Below are 25,906 nucleotides of genomic sequence, written 5' to 3'. Positions count from 1 at the left end.
AAATAGTTTATTTAAACACGAAAAATTTTATCACTGCTGCTATGGATAATTGTTATTTTGGGTTTTTTATTCGGTTATTAGCGAAAAATAAAAAAAGCACTTGTTATAACCAAGACCAAATACCGAAAAATACGGGTTATTCAGCACAAAAATACCCGTATCGGTTATAATCAGTCTTTTTTAACTGGGCAGTTTTCCCATCCCTAGCTGAAAAGTGTTCGTTGCTGTTACCGGAACGTGGATTTGCCAGTAGAGGACGGAATTTTAAATCGACGTGCCATGTACACAGTTGTTCGTTCCGCTAATTAGCAGCTAACTCCGCAGAGTAGACAGGAATAGTGCCGACGGCTCCATGCCTAGCATCATTTATCAAATTGTCTGTACTTCACTCTGAACAGTTGATTATGCAAGCAATCAGGCTCTAATTTTGCGCAGTTGTGCTAGCTAAATGGCCTTCTCAAGTTCGGTGAACTTAAATGAGGTTGGGGTCAGCTTACAACTCACGCGAAATGAAGGGTGTTTTAGAACTGTTACCCATGTTGTTACAGTTGATAGGGAAATGTGATGATTGCTTGTGGAACTATAAGGAAAATACTGGAATAATTAATTACAGATAATTACAGGTAGGGCTGGCCAAACGATACTTGCAGTCGAACGGTCCTGATATTTCTCAATAAGCCACAGATACGGTATTGATCGCAGCTCGAAGAACCTCATGCCATGTGGCTCACATTGCGTGGGAAACTGTGAAACAGACATAACAACAGGCTATTGCTCTGATAAAAATTCGACGTTTTTGCGGATTGCAACACAATAATTCGTCCACTACTTTTAGTGCTCATGTCCTTGCCTCACATGGATTAATTCGACTGTATGCAATTAATCTCGTTCTACTCTTATAAATATTCGCCTAATTACCGTTTTTGAGAGGCTGTCCTCTCCACGTAAAGGGTCTTTCAGACCATTGTCGTCTATGACACAATTACTGATATCAGCAAACCTGAAAGTTTTTATTTCTTTTCCTTGCAGCCGGCCGGTGTGGCCGTGCGGTTCTAGGCGCTACAGTCTGGAATCGCGTGTCCGCTACGGTCGCAGGTTCGCATCCTGCCTTGGCCATTGATGTGTGTGATGTCCTTAGGTTAGGTAGGTTTAAGGAGTTCTAAGTTCTAGGGGACTGATAACCTCAGAAGTTAAGTCCCATAGTGCTCAGAGCCATTTTTCCTTACACTTCAGGTCTTTTTCTAAATTTCTCCATCATTTCCTTCAGTAATTTCTCTGTGTACACATAGAACAACATAGGGAATGGGCTGCAGTCCTGTCTCAGTACTTTCTCCTTTCTACTTAGAAGTGCTGTCTGGTTTCTCTACTCGTTATAAATAACCTTTTGCTCCGCTTTATGCACTGAGATCTATAATCCCCTGGCAGTGTAAAACACTGAATTTCTAAGCCAATGCAGTCAGAAGATACCGCCATTTTATACATAACTTGATATTTGCAAATTCCCTCATCGAAACCTGTAGGGTTTCGCAGTACAGGAAAAAATCCGAAAACTGTAAATTTGTAATTATATCACACGAAAAAGTTGTCATTTGTTATCTGACTATTTGTCCATCTGTGTGTAAAAAGCCCTTTTCATCAAGAACGTGTAGACGTATCACTCTCAAACATATGTCCATATTAAACTCTATGGTCCCTTGGAGGAATAATGAAAGTTATAGGTTGTAAGTCAATGCAGTCAAAAGATACGGCCATTTATGTCACATATTTTGATACCCGCATGCTTACTCATCAGAAATTATAGGGTACTTCCCGTTGACCCAGAAGCATGAACATTGGCAAGAAGCAAGGTTTTACAGTATAAGTAAAGGAAAAGTGCCGAAAATTGTTAATCTGTAAATATATCACACGACGAAAATATTTGTTTGTCATTTGTTATCCGATGTCAAACTTAAAACAGTCATTAAGTAGTTCTGCATTCATGGTGATTGGCTCGCAATGGTTCAAAACGGTTCAAATGGCTCTGAGCACTATGGGATTTAACATCTGAGGTCATCAGACCCCTAGAACGTAGAACTACTTGAACCTAACTAACCTAAGGACATCACACACATCCATACCCGAGGCAGGATTCGAACCTGCGATCGTAGCGGTCGCGCCGTTCCAGAGTGAAGCTCGCAATGGTAAAAGTCCAACGTCCAGCAAGGCATTATTATACGACGTGTTTCGGAATTTATCCATCATCACATATCAAAGTGTATGTGAAGTAAGCATTTGCAGCGGGGCCCTGGTTCATGCACCCATGTTGACTGCTGTTCATCGGCGACGGTGGCTGACATTTACGCACCGATACTGCATTTGTACGTCCCCTGACTAGTGACCTATTCAGATGAATCAAGTTTACATTCCATCGGACAGATGGCACAATTGATCAACATACTTACGTATCCATCCTTTGGAACCATGTCGACCCCATTATGCAGTTTGTTTTTCCTCGGCACAATGGCATCTTCCACCAAGACAATGCAAGCGTCATACAGCTCACAATGTACGTGCGTGGTTCGAAGAGCACCAGGATGAGTTTGCCGTACTCCCCCGGCCACCAAACTGCCAGGATCTAAACTCTATCGAAAATATTGGGGGCTACCTCGATCTTGCTGTTCGCGACACGGATTTTCTAGCGAGAAACCTAGTGCAGCGGGCTATGGTATTGAAGTCGGCATGACTCCACATCCCTGTCGGTACCTAACAGAACCTCATTCACTGTCGTCCTGCACGTCTCGCATCGGTTCTCGCCGCCAAAGATGGTTATCCAGACGTCTGACAGGAGGTCAGATTAATGTGACTGGACAGTATATATATACCGAGTGTATCTTAGTTAATAGTGTAAGCGTATACAGTTGAAAGTACACGGTAGCAGAAACGTACGAGCCTCAGTAAGCATGGGCTCTAAACCACTTACCTTAAGAACTAAGAGCAGTTCGTCTTCACTACTGAGAAACACATACACTACTGGCCACTAAAATTGCTACACCAAGAAGAAATGCAGATGATAAACGGTTATTCATTGGACAAACATATTATACTAGAAGTGACATGTGATTACATTTTCACGCAATTTGGGTGCATAGATCAGAGAAATCAGTACCCAGAACAACCACCATTGGCTGTAATAACGGCCTTGATTCGCCTGGGCATTGAGTCAATCAGAGCTCGAATGGCGTGTACAGGTACAGCTGCCCATGCAGCTTCAACACGATACCACAGTTCATCAAGAGTAGTGACTGGCGTATTGTGACGAGCCAGTTGCTCAGCCACCATTCACCAGTCGTTTTCAATTGGTGAGAGATCTCGAGAATGTGTTGGCCAGGGCAGCAGTCGAACATTTTCTATATCCAGAAAGGCCAGTACAGGACCTGCAATATGCGGTCGTGCATTATCCTACTGAAATTTAGGGTTTCGCAGGGATCGAATGAAGGGTAGAGCCACGGGTCGTAACACATGTGAAACGTAACGTCCACTGTTCAAAGTGCCGTCAATGCGAACAATAGGTGACCGAGGCGTGTAACCAATGGCACCCCATACCATCAGGCCGGGTACTACGCCAGTATGGCGATGACGAATACACGCTTCCAATGTGCGTTCACCGCAATGTCGCCAAACACGGATGCGACCATCATGATGCTGTAAACAGAACCTGGACTCATCCGAATAAATGACGTTTTGCCATTCGTGCACCCAGGTTCGTCGTTGAGTACACCATCGCAGGCGCTCCTGTCTGTGATGCAGCGTCAAGAGTAGCCGCAGCTATGGTCTCCGAGCTGATAGTCCATGTTGCTGCAAACGTCGTCGAACTGTTCGTGCAGATGGTTGTCTTGCAAATGTCATCATCTGTTGACTCAGGAAACGAGACGTGGCTGCGCGATCCGTTAGTCATGCGGATAAGATGCCTGTCATCTAGAGGCCATTGTGATACAGCACGGCGTTCCGTATTACCCTCCTGAACACACCGATTCCATATTCTGCTAACAGCCATTGGATCTCGACCAACGCGAGTAGCAATGTCACGATACGCCAAACCGCAATCGCGATAGGCTACAATCCGACCTTTATCAAAGTCGGAAACGTGATGGTATGCATTTCTCCTCCTTACACGATTCATCACAATAACGTTTCACCAGGCAACGCCGGTCAACTGTTGTTTGTGTATGAGAAATCGGTTGGAAACTTTCCTCATGTAGGTGTCGCCACCGGCGCCAACCTCGTGTGAATGGTCTGAAAAGCTAATCATTTGCATATCTCAGCATCTTCATCCTATCGCTTAAATTTTGCGTCTGTAGCACGTCATCATCGTGGTGTAGCAATTTTAGTGGCCAGTTGTGTATATACCGAGTGTATCATAGTTAATAGTGTAAGTATATAAGTTGAAAGTACACGTAGCAGAAACGTGCTAGTCTCTATAAGCACTGGCTCTAAAACACATGCCTTAAGAACTAAGAGCACTTGTTCATCTTCACTACTGTGAAACATATATATTCTACTGAACAAGTGCTCATGACTCTTAAGAAGCGGGTTTAAGAGTCAATGTTTACTCAGATATTTTTGCATTTAGTATCATGTATTTTAAACTGTATGCGTTTACGTCATTAATTGCGATACACCCTGTATATGTACACTTAGGTGACGAAAATGATGGGATAGCGATATGCACATATACAGATGGCAGTAGTGTCGTGTACACAAGATATAAAAGGGCATTGCATTGGCGGAGCTGTCATTTTTGCTCAGGGGAGTCTAGTGGAATGGTGTCCAGACTTAGAACGTGGACTTTTAGTTGAAGCTAGACGTATGGGACATTCCATTTCGGAAAACGTTAGGGAGTTCAGTAGGAGATCAACAGTGTCAAGAGTGTGCCTAGAATACACAACATTTCAGGCATTAACTCCTACCACGAACAACAGAGTGGCCGACGGCCTTCACTTAATGATCAAGAGCTGCAGCGTTTGCGTAGAGTTTTCAGTGCTGGGAGACAAACAACACTGCGTGAAATAGCCGCAGAAATCAATATGGGACTTGCAAAGAACTTATCAAAAATGGTTCAAATGGCTCTGAGCACTATGGGACTTAACTTCTGAGGTCATCAGTCCCCTAGAACTGAGAACTACTTAAACCTAACTAACCTAAAGACATCACACACATCCATGCCCGAGGCAGGATTCGAACCTGCGACTGTAGCGCTCGCGCGGTTCCAGGCTGTAGCACCTACAACCGCTCGGCCACCTCGGCCGGCGAGGAACATATCCCTTTCAACTAAAAACTTTGGGATTACAATTACAAATACCCTAAATTGGAACGATCTCATAGATAATGTTGTGGGTAGAGACAAACAATAAATGCGATTCATTGGCAGAACACTTAGAAGGTGCAACAGGTCTACTAAGAAGACAGCTTACACCATGCTTGTCCGCTCTATGCTGGAGTATTGCTGTGCGGTGTGGGATCCGCATCAGATGGGACTGACGGATGACATCGAAAAAGTACACAGAAGGGCAGCTCGTTTTGTATTATCGCGAGGTAGGGGAGATAGTGCCACAGACATGATACGTGAATTTGAGTGGCAATCTTTAAAACAAAGGCGTTTTTCGTTGCGACGGGATCTTATCATGAAATTTCAATCACCAGTTTTCTCCTCCGATTGCAATTGACATTCTGTTGGCACCCAGCTACATAGGGAGAAATGATCATTACGATAAAATAAGAGAAATCAGGGCTCGCACAAATTTAAGTGCTCGTTCTTTCCGCACGCCGTTCGAGAGTAGAACAGTAGAGAGACAGGTTGCATATGGTTCACTGAACCCCACCGCCAGGCACTTTATTGTCAATAGCAGAGTAATCACGTAGATGTAGATGTAGATCCGTTAGGAGAGTACGGCGAAATTTGGAGTTAGTGCAAGTGCCTTTGTTAACAGCACGACATCGCCTGCAGCGCCTCTCCTGGGCTTGTTATCACTTCGGTTGGAGCCTAGACGACTGGAAATTCGTAGCCTGGACAGATGAGTCACCATTTCACTTGGTAAGAGCTGGTGGTAGGTTTCGAGAGTGGCGAAGACCCCACGAATGTATGGACCCAAGTTCTCAACAAGGCACTGTGCAAGTTGGTGGTGGCTTCATAATAGTGTGGACTGCATTGACGTGGAATGGACTGGGTCTTCTGGTCTAACTGAACCGATCATTGACTGGAAGTGGTTATGTTCGGATATTTGGAGACCATTTGCAGCCATTCAGTCATGGAATTTTTATTGTTGATAGTGCGCCATGTCACCGAGCCACAACTGTTCTCGATTGATTTGAAGAACATTCTGGACAGTTCGCGCGAATGATCTGGTCACGCAGATCGCCTACATGAATCCCACCGAACATTTATAGGACATAATCGAGAGGTCAGTTCGTGCACAAAATCCTGCGCCAGCAACACTTTCGCAATTATGGACGGCTGTAGAGACAGCATGACTCAATATTTTGTAGGGGACTTCCAACGACTTGTCGAATCCATGCCACGTCGAACTGATGCGCTACGCCCGGCAAAACGAGGCCCGACACGATATTAGGCGGTATCCAATGACTGTTGTTACATCAGTAGATCTATATATTACAAAATGTGGTTTTTATTTCCTTTATCTATGCATTTATATAAATAAACCAGAAAAAGAATATAAGAAGTAAATTTTGTACTTTTTTTAACCAAGCAATGATGTAAAATACTGCACAGGGTGTTTATAAATTAGTTGTTCAAAAGTACCCTTTAGTTGTGAAAACGGTAAATAACTTACAGAAATTTTTAATATAGCACGGAATGCAGTATATCTTCAAGTTTCATTCCTATCTAATATTGTTAGTGCCCAACGTTCCCGCTAGGTGGCATGCTCGAATGAGTTATTCCAGCAATCATCACTGAGTTGTATAACGGTGCAGAGCGTACACCGTATTGTTTATGGTTTCACGAATCCAAATCTGCTATTACATTTCAGAAACAATTTAGTACTAAATATCGCAATCCACCACCTCAAAGACAAACTGTTATTAAATAGTACAAGTGTTCCACAGAAACTGGTGGTGTAGAGTGTAGAACGCCGTCTCTGATGCACCAAGTAAACAAGTTCAGCAGTCTAACATTTGTAAACCGGCTAAATCAACAAGACATTCTACTTTAGAATTAAATATGCCTAGTGTTACATTGTGGAAGGTATTACCGAAACATCTGTCTGAAGATGCGGACTGAATATGATTTTCTTAATAAGATTGTGTTCATTGACGAAGTCACCTTCCATACCTGCGGTAAAACGAATAAACGTAACGTTCGGATGTGGGGTGAGCAGAAACCACGTCACGTAATCGATCGCGTACAGGACTCGCCTAAGGCAATTTTTTTTTTTTTTTGCGCTGTAAACTCTAACAAGGTGTACGGTGCTTTCTTTTTTGCCGAGTAAACTGTAGATAGCGTATCATACCTGGACGTAGTTGAACATTAGCTAATGTCTCAATTACAACAGGATATGGGCACAGAATTTATTTCCCAGAAAGATGGCGCGCCATCACGTTTTCATCCTGAAGTTGTCACGTATCTCCATAGGAATGTGCCGACTTGGACTGGAGGTTGTGGAACAATATCCCGCCCACGGCGATCACCTGATTTAACCTCAATGGACCTCTGTGTGTGAGGTTACATTAAAGGTAGAGTGTTCGTTCCTCCGCTTCCGGGAGAAGTCAACGACTGCGACAATGGATTACACAAACAGCTGCCACCATACAAAGAGACTTGCTTTGTAGGATTTGGCAAGAAAGTAGTTATAGATGGAAGATTTGTCGTGTTAGAAAAGGTAGCTACAATGGACATTTATAAATAATAAGATAAACTATATTCAGTGCTGTATCAAACATATCTGTAAACTATTTACCTTTTTTATAATTCAAGGTTAATTTGATATAACCAATTTACGTCCTTCGCGTATTAATGTAACGAAGTAGGGAGAAAGGCGACTAATGAGAACGTTTCTTGATGGTGACATCAGAGTGGTGGAAGAGGCACGAGAGTGGGTCCTTTGTGACAGAAGCAGTCGAATGTTGTGAGACGTGGAAGGTCGCCAGCGTGTCTGGTCGAGATATGGGGCGGTGGTGGCGGTCAGTGGGAGGTCATGGGCGCTATCTGGCGTCTCAGCTGACGCTACTACCGCAGAAGTCGCACCCAGAGGAGACTCCACGCAGAATTCAGGTCGTAACACCTATGCTGCAAGGTTTAGATGGGCAAATAGTCTTGGAAATAAAGATGGCTGCCGTCTGCTGTGCCACATAAAGGAATGGACCGCCACCGTCTTTTACGTTCAGAGACTTGCTTGAAGGGCCATTTTATGAACTGATCTTACACTGCACCGGTGTTTCTGAACTTCATTTACATAAGCTTCAACGTTTATTCAGACTACATTATCGACAAAAGATACATCTACATCTACGTTTATACTCCGCAAGCCACCCAACGGTGTGTGGAGGAGGGCACTTTACCTGCAACTGTCATTACCTCCCGTTCCTGTTCCAATCGCGTATGGTTCGCGGGAAGAACGACTGCCGAAAAGCCTCCGTGCGCGCTCGGATCTCTCTAATTTTACATTCGTGATCTCCTCGGGAGGTATAAGTAGGAGGAAGCAATATATTAGATACCTCATCCAGAAACGCACCCTCTCGAAACCTGGACAGCAAGCTACACCGCAATGCAGAGCGCCTCTCTTGCAGAGTCTGCCACTTGAGTTTGCTAAATATCTCCGTAGCACTATCACGCTTACCAAATAACCCTGTGACGAAATACGCCGCTCTTCTTTGGATCTTCTGTATCTCCTCCGTCAACCCGACCTCGAACGGATCCCACACTGTTGAGCAATACTCAAGTATAGGTCGAACGAGTGTTTTGTGAGCCACCTCCTTTGTTGATGGACTGCATTTTCTAAGGACTCTCCCAATGAATCTCAATCTGGCACCCGCCTTACCAACAATTAATTTTATATGATCATTTCACATCACATCGTTACGTACGCATATTCCCAGATATTTTACAGAAGTAAATGCTACCAGTGTTTGTTGTGATATCATATAATCATACAATAAAGGCTCCTTCTTTCTATATATTCGCAATACACTACATTTGTCTATGTTAAGGGTCAGTTGCCTATCCGCTGCAGATCTTCCTGCATTTCGCTGCAATTTTCTAATGCTGCAACTTCTCTGTATACTACAGCATTATCCGCGAAAAGCCGCATGGAACTCCCGACACTATCTACTAGGTCATTTATATATATTGTGAAAAGCAATCGTCCCATAACAATCCCCTGTGGCACACCAGAGGTTACTTCAATGTCTGTAAACGTCCTTCCATTGAGAACAACATGCTGTCTTCTGTTTGCTAAAACCTCTTCAATCCAGCCACATAGATGGCCTGATATTCTGTAGGCTCTTGCTTCGTTTATCAGGCGACAGTGCGGAACTGTATCGAACGCCTTCCGGAAGTCAAGGAAAATGGCATCTACCTGGGAGCCTGTATCTAATATTTTCTGGGTCTCATGAACACATAAAGCGAGTTGGGTCTCACACGATCGCTGTTTCCGGAATCCATGTTGGTTCCTACTGAGTAGATTCTGGATTTCCAGAAATGACATGATACGCGAGCAGAAAACATGTTCTAAAATTCTACAACAGATCGATGTCAGAGATATAGGCCTATAGTTTTGCGCATCTGCTCGACGACCCTTCTTGAAAACTGGCACTACCTGTGATCTTTCCCAATCATTTGGAACCTTCCGTTCCTCTAGAGACTTGCGGTACACGGCTGTTAAAAGGGGGGCAAGTTCTTTCGCGTACTCTGTGTAGAATCGAATTGGTATCCCGTCAGGTCCAGTGGACTTGCCTCTGTTGATTGATTTCAGTTGCTTTTCTATTCCTTGGACACTTATTTCGATGTCAGCCATTTTTTCGTTCGTACAAGGATTTAGAGAAGGAAGCACAGTGCGGTCTTCCTCTGTGAAACAGCTTTGGAAAAAGGTGTTTAGTATTTCAGCTTTACGTGTGTCATCCTCTGTTTCAATATCATTATCATCCCAGAGTGTCTGGATATGCTGTGAATTATTATCTTCCTTCGTCGTTATGAATGTTACTCCATTGTAACGTTTCTTCCAAAGAATGTAGTGGACAACAAAATCATAGGAGGTGGGAACTGGCTATTATCATGTCACCAATCCCAGAGCAACGAAGTAATGGGAAGTAACTGTACTTTCCGTCTATTGTGAACAGTTACCAGCATAATTTCAAACAATAGACGTATCTGTTTCGACCACTTTTTGCATTATTAACTCTGTCACTCTTGTAACTTGTTGTTGGAACACAGATATTTCACTCCTTGGTATTACATTCAGAACGAAACTTTGTATTTTTCATGTTGTTAATGTAGCCTTTGGATTCGGCTTTCCCATAAAGCTGAGAGTCGTCTTTCAGCGTTTTCGGTCAGGGCATCGTGTTCAAAGCTTAGGTTAAAGTGGAGAAGTGAAAGAAACAGCATAAAGGGTGAATCATCTAAAACTTGCACCGTTAATCCTAAGGAAATAGAAAATGCTACTGATGAGCGGTTGTCACAGAATGAATCGATAGTCAGGAGCTCGTATTGTTAATCAGTCAACAGACAGTAATAATAATTAGAATGTGTAGTTTCTATGCAAGTATACACTTTTTACATGTAAAAATGCCTATTGACATTAACAAGCTAAAAGTGGGGTAAATTATAAGGCCAGAGGTGTTTGTTGCAGAATTTTAGTACAACTTTTTTTTTTTACGAGGTATCGTATTCGAAAAGTTCCCGCACCGAAACTTGTACAATACCTGTGGTAGCACACACTAAAGAACAACACAAGTGTATACACTAGTTATATCGATTCAGACCACTAACGAGACAAATGGCCATCAAAGGTTGTATTCAGAATTACCACCGCTAGCGGCAGTACACGCTTCCAGCACACGTGCTGGCATCTCGGCGGAGATATTCGAGCAGGCTGCATCAATACGTCGTTCCATATCATCGGGTGTAGTTGGTATGTCCTTGTAGAAAGCGTCTTTCAGCTTTCACCACATAAAATAGGCTACAGGCGTCAAATCCGGGGAAAGGCACAGGTCCGCTGCGTCCAGTCCAACGATTAGGAAACAATTCGTGAAGACATGCTGCAGCATTTCGAGGGCTATCGGCTGGACAGCCATTGTGTTCATACCACAGGTTCCTCCTAGGCTGCACAGTAACGTCTTCTAGCATCTGTGGAAGACGGTCTACTAGGAGGCTGCGATAATTGCGCGCGTTCAGTGTTCCGTCTATGAAAAACGGGCCTGATGATTCACTATCCCATACAACACCTTTTCTCTCCACGGACGCTGACGTTTCATCTGATGATGCCAACGGTGATTGTCGACATACCAACAGCGCACGTATCGGCGGTTTACGTGGTACATCTGGAGTATACTACCTTAATGCCCACGTATAGAAGTTAACACGGTTCTCATAATAGTTTTCACGCCGCTCTTGATGGAGAGAGACGTGATACTTATGGAACCGATGTCGACGGAGAATGCATAGGACACTTACCCTATTCATGCCCGCAATTGCGCGGGCCGGCTGGAGTGGCCGAGCGGTTCTAGGCGCGTCAGTCTGGAACCGCGCGACCGCTACGGTCGCAGGTTCGAATCGTGCCTCGGGCATGGATGTGTGTGATGTCCTTAGGTTAGTTAGGTTTAAGTAGTTCTAGGGGACTGATGACCACAGATGTTAAGTCCCATAGTGCTCAGAGCCATTTTTTGCTTCCTGTGTATTTTAGTAGCATCGCCCCTTTTTTTATGTTTTACCTTCCAGTATTTTCCGGCATTTTACAATTTTAGTTACCGTTTTTATCGCCATCTTTTATTGTTTATTATCTTCTTCTTCTGGTTTAAAAATTATGTAGGCTGAAGAGCGGCGTACTAAGCTGCTGCCAGCCCGCCCCCTTTGGGGAGGAGTCGAAACTCAATAAAGGGGAAAAAATGAAATAATTGGCTTGACTATCAATGCCACACGTCACAGTGACTACCGGAAACTCAAACAAAGCTAACTTTTACACACTTCAACTTAGCATCTAGAGATACTACTCAGAGCATCCTCACTCATAGCGTCCTAGGGAAGAGTGAAACTAACCTGCCCAGTTGCCGGGGCTACACAGAAATCCGGAAGGAGCGGAGAGCGTAAGCGGTTTCTACCGGTACCGATGTCACAACGGATGTTGACCAGTGGCCACTAATGCCTCTCTGACCCAGCGTGGCTGTATTCAAAGCTCTACACAAAGATTGGCTAAACTTCTCTTAACATTCAAGGAACTCTCCCAGCAACTAAGGAAACGTGAAGTGCTAGCTTGAGACAAACCACAGAATAATACTAGCAGACGACAGTGGGAACAGGAAAGATGTGACATGTATACATGACAATGGCTTACACAAATACATACAGGACGTAGTTATGAATTTGAAACTGAAAAAGACGTTCTCCTTTGCCGTTGAAATGCCACTCTAGTATCACGCACATTCATCCATTTTTCTCTCCCAGCATAGTCATACCGAACGTTTGAGAATTGTAGCGGATCCAAAGGTTGCCATGCAAGATCAATGAAACGGGTCACATGGAGACGTTTCAATAGCTTTTTGTGACCGTGGACTTATAATAGTATCGGATCTGACATGAAAATACACTGCTCTGCAAAACTTACGTAACAGAACATATTAACAACTCGGCGGAAATGACTGAAAGTGCGGGAGCATGTTGCCAAAGTTCTGACAGTCGTGGAGAGGAAGATGGACGTCACATGGGGTGATGTCTGCCTCACTGTAGCGCCAAATGGGGCTGCCTTGCAAGGCGAGGCTGTAGAATGTTTCAGTGTTCGGACTCCTTATCAGATAGACATGATAACGGGAGGAGGAGGTCATTACAGACGGAGCACAAGATCGGGTTAGGAAAGGACGGGAAAGCAAATCGGCCGTGACCTTTGAAAGGAACCATTCCGGCATTTGCCTGAAGCGATTTAGGGAAAATCAAGGGAAACCTAAATCAGGTAGGCTGGACGCGGGTTTGAACAGTCGCCCTCCCGAATGCGAGTCCAGTAGGCAACAGAAGGAACGGGAAAAAGGCAGTGTGTCAATCAGCGAAGATTTACGGTTCCCTATGGTGGTGTTCATTACAACATGACCCGGAGACTACATTTGGATGACTTCACACGGGAAAGAATCATCGGGAAATTGGAAGACGGGCGGAGTGTGGCGAATGTAGCTCATGAGTTCGGTATTGCTCACAGAATTGTTTCACACGCACGGGGAGCTCTCTGAACCACAGGCTCTTCCGCCTGGACGCTTCTAGGGAACGGATGTCTTCTTGACGACGGATACACTTGCTATCTTTTGCTCTGAGGCGAACGTGTATCTTAGCCACCAGTTAGGCCACTGCACTTGTTGTAAACGTAGACGATTCTGAACTTCGCCTTTCTGACTGGGAGTTCTCGTCTATTGCGCAGTATATGGTGATTCTGAGAGCATTTCTCCTCTTACACACTCTCACTTTGAGACACTTCTGAAGTTCGACGTTCTGGCTGAGAGTTCACATCTGTCGTCTGTTGTGTGCAGAGAAGATACACGACAGTGTTCAGATTTAGTAGTTTGTGGACCGCAGTCTGTTGTCCAAGGCGTTTTATTTTAACAATAAAGATATTCTCAGGGGCTGCAGCTTTGCCGATGGCGCAGATTTCTTCGAGAACCTTCACTCTGTTTCATCACTACGCTGTATTCACGGTGATGTTGCGATTCGCTCCGGCACTGTAAGGCTGCAAAAGTAAATTGCTGTTATCATTGTTAACGTATTTTTTATCTCCTCTGAGGTTTCACACCAATTGTTTGGGAGTAGTCTCTTCTAGAGTAGTGAGGTGATGTCATTTCGCGCTTTATTTCACCGATTACAAATCCAAAAACTGAGCAGAACTAGGCAGTTAATTGCTAGTTATAGTTTAGAGTGACTTTTATTTTGTTTTATATGTCCATTGGGCGATTATGTTATGGTTTCATCATGATTTAAATAGGTTGTGACTTAAAAATAAGTTTGTATAGGGTGGAATTGCATGTATTCTTTCAGTAGAGATTCGTTTTATTGTTTTGTGTGTGTCTGTTTTTAAATAATGTTCAGATACAACAGTAAATTTGATTAGCTTGGAGGCGAGAATATAGCGCGAATGTCTTAGAAAATGGCTGAGCAATCCACGGGATATTCTCTAGTTGTAAGATATTCAGTGTGATGCAACTATTTGTTGTTGTCGTGAGCTTCAAAATACGTTTGACTGTTGCCGCCTCTGTTATGGGGAGAGCGTCTGAGAGTGACATTTAAGATCCGTCCTTAGTTTCTCTAGAGCACCTCTATATGGAGGCTACTCTCTCTGAAATTTGTCCATGTCTACAATTCCACCCCCCACCCCTTCTTGCTCCCTCCCTCTTTCCCTAAAAACATAACTTACGATTACTCCAAGTTTTAACGTGTCATAGATAATTAAGATTTTAATGATAGGAACAATAACATAGAGTGTAAAAAATATTTTGGTATAATAAATTATTTTCGACAGTGGTTAGAACGACTATATATCATAACTACAAAGAAACATAATTTTAGAGAAATACATTAATTGGAAGGTATTTGTCGCAAAATCTGGGATATTACATGTCTCCAGTCGATTTAAGAATTTTAATATCAACAAAATATCACAACTTCAGCGTTATCATGATTTAGACGATATAAAATGGAAGTATGCAGTCAACATCATCAGTATTTCACTCATCACTACGATTATGGCTACAGATCCGCAGACTGTGGCTATGCAAGCGTGTAAATGGGAAGAACGCTATTTGTTTTTGTCGTTCCTGCCTACGTTTGGTAACGATGGCTCTTTAGATTATGATTTTCTTAGTGGAATACTTTTCTCTCTCCTTATAATTTTTATTTTTTTAATGATACTATCGCTATTTGGCTGTAATGTATTTTATTTTTTTAACGATACTATCGCTATTTGGCTGTAATAAATTTTATTTTATCGTTGTATGATCCAGATTTTTTGCTTAGGCCTTTTTCAAGTATAAAAACTGGAATAAACAATAAAGTAAAAATCAGAAAAACAAGAAACAGAGCAATCATTGAAAAAAGTTTATAAATTCCATGATTATTACCCAATTTGTCTGTCGAAAGACATCAGAGTCGTATGAAATGCACGTCCTTGTCGATTTTTTTTCTTTGTTGTATTTCGATTCTCCACAGAGGGAAGGGTCGAGGGGGTGGGGGGGTAGGGTGGGGGGGGTGGGGGGGGGGGGGAGAGGCTGGCTGCAGCTTAATACGCCGCTCTGCAGCATACAGATAAAGTTAAAAAGCACAAACAGGAGATAGAACAATAAAAACAGGAGATGACACGGTGGTAAATGTAAATGCCGTGTGACTAGGGCCTCCTGTCGAGTAGACCATTCGCCTGGTGCAAGTCTTTCGATTTGACGACTCTTCGGTGACTTGCGCGTCGATGGGAGTAAAATGATGATGATTAGGAAGACACAACACCCAGTCCCTCAGCGGAGAAAATCTCCGGCCCATACGAGAATCGAACCTGGGCCCTTAGGATTGACATTCTGTCGCGCTGACCTCTTTTTTTTTTATCTCATTTTGTTCGTTGCTTCTGCTCGTGGCGGACGTCGCAAGACGCCCGTTTAAGTTCGTTGTTGATCAATTAACTCAGTTTTATTTTATTACAGATGGCAGCTAACCCTCTGACCGAACACGCTGAGTTAACCGTGCCGGCGACCTCTCAGCTACTAGGGGCGGACGATAACACGGTGACTGCTTAAAATGAACACTGTGAAAAAGTTACGAAGAAAATATAAAAAAAACTGCGGGGGTTCAAATGGCTCTGAGCACTATGGGACTTAACATCTATGGTCATCAGTCCCCTAGAACTTAGAACTACTTAAACCTAGCTAACCTAAGGACAGCACACAACACCCAGCCATCACGAGGCAGAGAAAATCCCTGACTCCGCCGGTAATCGAACCCGGGAACCCGGGCGTGGGAAGCGAGAACGCTACCCCACGACCATAGATACGGGCAAACTGTGGGGGATACCGAGTAAAAAACAGAGTAATTTGACAGGCACAATTAAAAAAAACACGGCGACAGTCTGATTTCTGTTCACATCACTTAAAAAGGGGATGCAAAACACTGAACACTCACAGACAAAACTGCACTATAGAATACAAATGCAGATCGAGGAGGGGGGGGGGGGGGTTAGGACCCAGACAGAGGAGGAGAAAAAAAGGGGGCACGGGAGGGGACAGGAGGGGAGGAGAGGAGAAGAAAAGCAAACAGGGGGAGGGGGGTGCGATGGAGGGAGAGGACAGAGAAAAGGTTTATTGTATTTCAGGACCCCATCTCTGTTGGGCTGGCTGCAGCATATGTGCTGCTGTCTATTTCCTAAGTATTTTTTATCATCATCACTGACCTCTTTGTTTCTTATCTTTTCTTCACAACGTTTTTGCCATGTACCAGTTTTAAACAGTCACTTCTTTTTATTGTTATGTCTCCTCATTATGTTTTTTAATTTTATCTGTAGGCTTCAGAGCGGCGTATTACCCAGCTGGCAGCCCTCCCCCGCTCTGAGGGGCAATCGAAAGACATTAAAGAAAAAACACGTGATGTAAAAACACAAATGCTGTAAAATGTACCTCAAACCAGCACGGTCAACTAAGAAAACCACAACTCGAGGGTGATGTAATGCTGCGGAGGGGAAAGGAACATGGATGCAGCTGCGGAGCCAACAGAACATGATACATTATTCAAACTGGATAAGAGTAGCAGTGGTATGGGTGGCAACGGAGGGGGGGAATTGAGTGAAGGGGGTAGTCTGAAGATGTCGATGCCCAAAGGGGGTGTGGAGAAAACCAAAATTCGAAAGCTTTCTCCCTCTGCTTCGCTGTACTCAACTTCTTTGGACTCATGAACGTGTCGGATTTGTTGTTGGAAGCAGGTACGGTCTTTAACTGGCTGACGTGTTTTCTGTAAGCGGGGCTGATAATTTCAAGCAATTTTATGTAGTGGCCGAAAGTTTCATCAGAATCAACTTTTGATAAATAGAATTTTATGTTGTAGTTTACAAAGCAGTTTTCATCTCGAGCAGTCGATTTGAAATAGATCGAATGGTTATATGATATTTTATTTGTGGAAAGAGCAAAGCTTTCAGTAGAGTTATACAGTACTACACCACTCCGCAAGGTGCAAGCGGCAGTAACTATTTCACCGCGGGACCACAGGGCCTCACACTAAATCGTGAGCGGTTTTTTAATAGCGAACTTGTAGTTGAGTTTTCCGATGTCTCTGCGCAATACTGCTTGGTCTGATGCCATTTTGTGGCCCTCAAGATTACGGAGATTCAGTTGCGAAACAGAGATAAGTAACAGTCCCGAGAATGACTAAACCGCGTTGTTTCCACGTATTGCCACTGCTGTTCTAGCGATGAAGCCTCCTTGCCATGTCACCTCTGCATCACATCTCGTCTTTCTTCTCTCCTCTCCGATTTGAGAGAAGTCAGACTCTAGATGGTAAACAAAAGCTGAACGAAGCCAAAACAAGCGTAAGGGAAGCGACGCGAGAAGTAATCGATGAAAGCGAAAGCAAAATTTTGCTAAAAAATCGGACCGAAAGCCTTTTGAAGTCAGTAAGCGGATTAAAATCATGTATTCCGTCTCGCAGTAACACTTCGGCACCGAAACGGAAGGTGACAGAGAGAATGCCGAAATACAGAATTCGGTTTTACGAAATTTTCACCACGGAGGATCGTAATACGGTTCCTTGTTTCAATTATCACACAAAAGCAGAAATTACAAATACTGAAATACGTTTTACGGAATAGCAATTCATCTAAAACTGCTCAACAGGGTAAAGGCAACTGGACAGGATGAGATAACTGTGTTATTCTACAGAGATTATGCGAAACAACTGTCCCCCCTTGTAGCAGTAATTTAACTTAGGTTCCTGGAGTACTGAAGGGTATCTAGCGATGAAAAAAAAAGTGAGGAGCTCATACCCGTTTACAAGATATGTCGTTGGACAGCTGCGCGTAAGTACACTATCTGATCAAACGTCTGAGCAAACATCTGTCAGCTGGCCGGGGTGGCCGAGCGGTTCTAGGCGCTACAGCCTGGAAGCGCGAGACCGATACGGTCGCAGGTTCGAATCCTGCCTCGGGCATGGATGTGTGTAATGGCCTTAGACTAGTTAGGTTTAAGTAGTTCTAAGTTCTAGGGGACTGATGACCTCAGAATTTAAGTCCCATAGTGCTCAGAGCCATTTGAAACATCTGTCAGTATGGGGTGTGTACACCATTAGCCTTCATGACGGTTTGAATTCTACTGGGAACACTATCAATGAAGTTTCCGAATGTCTGTGGAGGAACGGCAGTCCTCTCTTCCTCAAGGCTGGAAGCCAGAGAAGGTACTAATGATGGACGTTATGATTCATACAAAAGGCGTTGCATTGGATTCAGGTCGTGACTTTGGTCGTGCCGGTTCATTTCAGGAATGTTATTGTTCACACATGCATACCGATATTTGAAGAACGAAAAGCTCTTGTATAAAAATCAACATGGACTCCGCAGTCAGAGATATTACAAAAGTCAGTTCGTTTGTTTCCTGATGTAATAGTTCGGAAACCGTGGTAGCTAAATGCAATATGATTTTGTGCAGGACAGCTGCACCATTCAAGGTGCAGTCAAGGAAAATGTTGTAGCGATGAGGATTTAAACGCGTACGCAAGTTGAAGATTGGTGAACATCTGAAACAAAAGCTCGCATATAGTATTACTGTACAACAGAGTAGCAGCGTTAAGTATTTATTCAAGTATTTCTAGCGCGATACCTGTTTTTATTGAACCGTATTCGCAGTTTAGAACTTCGAACTTGAAATAACGCAATGTTTGCCTTGGGGCATTGCGTTTTATGACTATCGTGCTTCAGGGGGATTTGATTGATTCGATTAGATTTATTTCTACTTTAGAGACATGGTGCCTTACATTTTATAACACGTCGTTCATTTTACAGCTTTTCACGTAGATTACAAAACATATTCCACATTATAAAGAGTAATTATTGTTTTCAGCAATTACAATGGAAGTAATAATAAATTAAAAATGCACTATAAACTGAAAGAAAAAAGAACACAAAAAATTTCAAACTTTTTAAAAAGCTATGATGATAGATGATAGGAAAGACTTGGATAGCAAGAGAGAGAGAAATGTTACTCTATCTGAGCTTCAGGGAGCCGGCCAAGACCGTTATCTTCCGTATAGTGTCACTGCGAATCTCCTCCGAGAGGCCACGTCCTGACTCTGGACTAGATACCCCTCCCGTCTACTGATCTCGCCAAGAACTACTCCGCGGCCTTAATTCGCGTCCGGTCGTGGACGCTGTTGCTGCCGCTAACGTAACGGTCCTCTGCTTCCACATGGCCCCTGACGGCGGTTCTAAGCTTTAAGTGTCCCTTTCTTCTCTAACAAAGGATGAATGGTTAGGGTTTAACGGCCCCTTGATGACGATCTGACTAGAGGCGGATCACTATCTTGACATTGGTAAACGGGAAGGGTGAGGTTCAAAGGACTCGCTCCGGCATATTCCTCAAGCGATTTAGCGAAGTCAAGGAGAATCTAAATCTAGTTGGCTGGAGGTGGATTTGAACCACTTACCTCCCAAATGTAAGTTTAGTGTCTTACACCTACATGATTACTCTGCAATGCACTCTTAACCGTATGGCAGACGGTTCATAGAATCACGTTCAGACTACTATCGACCGTTCCTCTCCCTAATAGGACATGGGAAAAATCAAGGCCTAAATCTTTCTGTGCGAAGTCTGATTTCCCGCATTTTATTATGACGGTCATTTCTCTCTGTGTATATGAAGGCCAAAATAGTATTTTGACATTCGGAGGAGAAAGTTGGTGATCGAAATTTCGTGAAAAAATCTATCCGTAACGAATACGCCTTCGTTTTAATGTTTGTCACCACTCTTGCTTATCACATCCATGATACTCTCTCCCTTATTTCGCTATAGTACAAAACGAGCTGCTTTCTTTGAACTTTCCCGTTGTCCACTGTCAGTCCTATATGATGAAGATACCGTGAGCTTTACTTCAGAAGAGGACGGACAAGTTAAGTATAACTATTCGCTTTAGTAAATTTGTTGCATCTTCTGAATGTTCTGGCAATAAAACGTAGTCTTTTCTTCGCTTTCCCCACAACATTTTCTATGTGAAGATGCCACTTCAAGAAATTTGTAGTTGTAGTCCAAATGTATCTACATTTTCTGAGAAAAATGTGAAGCAGGGCAGGAGAAAACTTCATGTTTTGAGAGGTCGTGTGATATTATTCCAGTGATTACAATATCGAGTCAAAATTACAACTAAGAGCCCACTTACCAATATGACTTTGTATCTTCTCTGTCTACATTCGCCTAGGAAGTGTGTCGTAAAGTCATTGTATCCTTGAGGCGAGCTGACCCACAGATGTGGTAACTGGTCCACGATATCCTGGATACTAACACTAAAAAAGACTTGACGTCAGAGCTGATCCAACGCACGTTTTATTGGAGACAGATGTGGGGTCTTGCAGACTGTGGGAGTATCTCAACATCTCACAGACATATGCGATTGCAGTCTTTCTCGGCGTATTCCATTGATGAAATCTTCTCGGGTTATCAGCCGAGTGGTGGCGTCGTCTTGTCGCAACGTTTCGATGAGTTTCGTACCCATCATCTTCTGGCGAAGTGTCGGGACACAAATCCGTAAGAGTATTAGGGGTTGGAGATATCTTCTGAACAACACATTGTAAGGCATCGCAGATATGCTTAATAATATTCATGTTTGTGGAGTTTGGTGACCAGCTGAAGTGTTTAAGCTCAGAAGAGTGTTCCTGGAGCCAAGGTGCCACTCTGTAGCAATTCTGGATATGTGGGGTGTCGCATTGTCCTGCTGGAATTGTCCAAGTCCGTCGGAATGCATAATGGATATGAATGGATGCATATCATCAGGAAGGATGCTTACGTACGTGTCACGTGTCAGGGGTCCCAAATCACTCCAATTGCACAGGCTCTATACTATTACAGAGCCTCCACTAGCTTGAACAGTCCCCTGCTGACATGCATGGATTCATGAGGTTGTCTCCATACCCGTACACGTCCATCCGCTCGATACTATATGAAACGAGACTCGTCCTCCCAGCAACTTATTTTCACTCATCAACAGTCCAATGTCGGTGTTGACGGGCCCAGGCGAGGTCTAAAGCTCTGTGTCTTGCAGTCATCAAGGACACCTGAGTCCGCCTCTGGCTCCGAAAGCCCATATTGATGATGTTTCTTTGAACAGTTCGCACCCTGGCACCTGTCGATGGCCCAGTAATGAAATCTGCAGCAATTTGCGGAAGGGTTGCACCTCTATCACGTTGGACGATTCTCTTCAGTTGTCGTTGGTCCCGTTTTTGCAGGGTCCTTTTCCGGTCGCAGTGATGTCGGAGATCTGACATTTTACGGGATTCCTGATTTTCACGGTATACTCGTGAAATGGCCGTACGGGAAAATCTCCACTTCATCGATTCCTCAGAAATGCTATGTCCCATCGCTCGTGCGCCGACCATAACACCACCTTAAAACTCACTTAAATCTTGGAAACCTGTCATTGTAGCAGCAGAAACCGATCTACCAACTGCAATAGTCACTTGTTTTATATAGGCGCTGGCGACCGCAGCGCCGTATTCTGCCCGTTTTGTGTATTTGAATACGCATGCCTATACCAGTTTCCTTGGCGCTTCAGTGTATTTCGTGGTGAAAAACGGGATAGTATTCTCAGAGAGGCTTCTGCTTCAGGGGGCACGTTAAGTAAATCACAATTCAGAGCGCTAAAGTCGGTTAGTTCTCGTTCTTTAAATGAGAGCTTTCAGTTTTAATTTTATTTACTGTTGCCTGTTCAGAGCTTCGGTAAAATGACTGCTTTACCCGTGTGCTCTGGTCGACCTCTGACTCGTTACCGTGTATTCCAGTAGCACCACGAAAAGCTGGAAGGGGAGCACTGCTTGTGAATTCCAGCTTACTCATCAGTTAATAGGATATGTTGAAGAGCTTTAGTGGAACGATCAGTGCGAATCTGGCGACGGCGCAGTAACGTAACGCAACCAACTTACTCGACTGTGTGGTCAGGGATGCTGTCTCCAACGCAGCAACAAAACTTATCAGACAAAAGATTGCTCTCGCATTTAAAGAAACACTCTGGTCTCTTTGGAGCGCAGTAGACGACGCAGAACTAATACCATGCGGTCATATGCCCCTAAAACGCTGGCGTGCGTTATGATGCTGAAGTGATGCGTATGTGCCAGTCAGTTGTATGAAACCAGGACCGTAGTGGATGTCGAAGTGGGATCGTGACATAATAACGGGAAGGAGGTATCACGTCTGCGCGTATCCATGATCACACCGTAAATGACATTGCCCAATTTGTTGGTTTATCAATGCAGACTGCCCAATAGTGTACCAGTCGGAACCAGTTATCACGGTGTAAGAACAGTGGTCGTAAAGAGATCTAAACCTACATAGACCGTAGACGAGTGTCACGGCCTATCAGAGGCAATCAGTTTCATACCGGGCAGGTATTTACGTTGTAAGTGAATGTAATACCATCCCAACGAATTTCCGGGCGAACACTTTTTAGATAGATGCATCACAAAAGACCATTGCTTGCAGCAGCACGGAAAGACGTACTTCTTGACTGAGCCATAAAACACAGACACTGGACGGTAGGTGACTTGAGTTATACAGTGTGGCCCCGCAAGTCACGATATAAGATCTCTTCAAATGATTCAAGGGAAGTTGTGCACCGACCGTCCAATGAAGCGTGTATCTCACAGTGTGCAGAGCGTTTAGCTCAGACTGTGTGTGGTTCTGTGATGTTTCGAGGGTGTCTTCCATACCATGAGTAGGACCTACTCATTCAGGTTGTCGTAAAAATTGCCCCGTCTTATACGTCTTCGTGATGAATACAGTGTGGGCACTCCCGTCTTCCAAGCCTCATGATATATTTACTCCTTCCGTATATACATGTTGAGAATCACATAAAATTTCTTCTTCTTCCATTGGCATTACATCCCAGGATGGTATTTTTCCTCGTCGATAATTTTCCGCCATTCTTATCTGGACTTCGCTGTAGACCTCCAGTTACGGGAAGCAGCTCACGCAGCGTCTTCCCCAACCTCATCACTCCATCCCAACCTCGGTCGTCCTCTTGCCCTTCTTCCTCCAGGTTCACTGCAGCAGGCATTCCTGCAAGGATCTATCTCACCGAGACGTATTACATGCCCGGCTCATCTCAGTGTACACATTATGAACTTGACCACGTCATCATCCTTATAGCTGTCATTGGGTCCGCAGCTCGTGGTCGTGCGGTAGCGTTCTCGCTTCCCGCGCCCGCGTTCCCGGGTTCGATTCCCGGCGGGGTCAGGGATTTTCTCTGCCTCGTGATGACTGGGTGTTGTGTGATGTCCTTAGGTTAGTTAGGTTTAAGTAGTTCCAAGTTCTAGGGGAATGATGACCATAGATGTTAAGTCCCATAGTGCTCAGAGCCATTTGAACCAGCTGTCATAGAGCTCGTCATTTCTTCACCTTCTCCAACTCCCATTTTCATACACAGGTCCAAAGATTCTCTTCAATATACTTCTTTCGTGGGACCTCAGTCTCCTCTCACCCTAATTTGTAGTCGTCCATGTTTCTGAACCATATGTAAGTACAGGGTGTATCAGTGTTTCATAGAGTCGGCACTTGGTCTCTCGTTATAAGCTTGGATTTAAAATGTTGCAGCACTCCAAAATGACATAGATTAGAAGTACTTATGCGTGCCATAATGTCAACTTAAGTACTGCCATTTGCTTCTATGTTTGCTCCCAGATAAGTGAAACATTCCACTCGTTCAAAAGTCGTTCCATCAAGGGTTACTATGGGCTGTAAAGGTTGATTGGTATCGTTATACATATATTTGGTCTTTCCTTCACTAATTTTCAGGCCCGTCTTCCCTGTCCTCAGTTTTATAGCTCAGAAAGCACTTTGTAGATTTCTACATGTTTAACTTGTTAGATCCACATCATCTGCATATCCCAACAGTTGTACAGACTTATGGCAGATAGTACCTCTTGTCTGGATACCCGATTCACGCACCACTTTATCGAGTGCCAAATTGAAGAGTAGGCGAGAAAGCCCATCCCTTTTTGTTAGCCCAGTTCGTGGGGGAAATTGGGGTGATAGCCTAGACTACACCCACACAGTACACTGGGGGTGTCTTAGGGTAACCACTATCAAACGCACCAACTTCTCAGACACCTGAAATTCCCGCACTGCCTCGTAAAGTTTAGTCCGATTTATTGTGTCATATGCAAATTGGAAGTCAATGAAAAGATGGTGGACAGCAACACTAAATTCTTTGTTCTTTTCTACTATTTGCAGAGAGTAAATATTTGATTCACAGTTGACTTTCCTGGTCTGAATCGATATTGATAACTTCCAATAATGTTTTCTGCTATGTGTGAGAGTCTAGTAACAAGATATTTGACAGTACTTTATATACAATGTTTAGGTGTGTTATGCCTCTGTAGTTGCTGCATTTGAATATATCTCGTTTATTGTGTATCATACACACTATCCCTACATTCCATTCTTCTGGCAACTTTTTCTTTTCCCAGATAAGGCACAAAATCTCGTATATCCTACTATTTCACTCAACTCTTCGGGCTTTCGATAGTTCTGATGCTATATTGTCAGTCCCTGGTGCTTTGTTGTTCTTCAGTCGGGCTTTTGATTTGTCTACTTCTCCTTGAGAGAGGGGGTCCTCATCGTCTGCTTCTGGGTGGATTATGATCTCTTCAGTAGGGGACTCTGAAGCATCCAACAGTTCACTAGAAAATGGTACACAACGTTCCAATATCTCTTGGCCAAAGTCAGTAATTCCCCACTTTTACTTTTTCATATATTAATACGTGGCTTAAACGTTTCTCTTTCACTGTTAACTTTCTGATAGAATTTTCTGACACCATTTACTTTTCCATTTGTCTCCAATTCCACAATCTGCTTTCTTTCCCATTCCCTTTTTTTCTTCCGATGCAATTTCTTCTGTTCTCTCCTTCTATCTTGATAATTTCTTACCTCTAATCGTGTATACGGTTTATCAGGCATTTTCCTATAAGTCAAGTTTTTCTCGAGACTTATTCTCTTACAGTCTTGCTCAAACCAGGCATTCTTTGGTTGTTTTCCTTCTTTCCCTAGAGCTTCTCCTGCTGCCTTAATGACTGCTCCTCTGCAAGCAGTCCATTCCTTATCCAGAGTATCATTTACACTAGCAGTGTATAGCACAAGATTCTCAGCAACCTTCTCAGGTACGTTTTAGCAATCTCTTCGTTTTTCAGCTTTGAGGTGTCCCTTTCACTTTTCTTGCGTTAGATATTCGATCTCTTAGTTTTGCAATTAAAGGTGGTGGTGTGAATCCACATTAACTCCTCTGTAGGTACGTACATCGAGTAAGTTTGAGAAATGCCTGCCGTCAACAATCACATGATTGTTTGGTTTGGAGGTATGCTGATCAGGGCTACACCATGTTGCTTTATGGATCCTTTCGTGTGGGAACATAGTGCTACCTACAGCCATGCTATGTGATAGTGCCAACCGAACAACTCTGTGTCCGTTACTATTTGTGTGTTCATGGAGGCTATGCTTTCCTATTGCT

This window comes from Schistocerca gregaria, chromosome X (assembly GCF_023897955.1).
Source record: "Schistocerca gregaria isolate iqSchGreg1 chromosome X, iqSchGreg1.2, whole genome shotgun sequence".
NCBI classification, from domain to species: domain Eukaryota; kingdom Metazoa; phylum Arthropoda; class Insecta; order Orthoptera; family Acrididae; genus Schistocerca; species Schistocerca gregaria.
Note: the sequence above shows the minus strand (reverse complement) of the source record.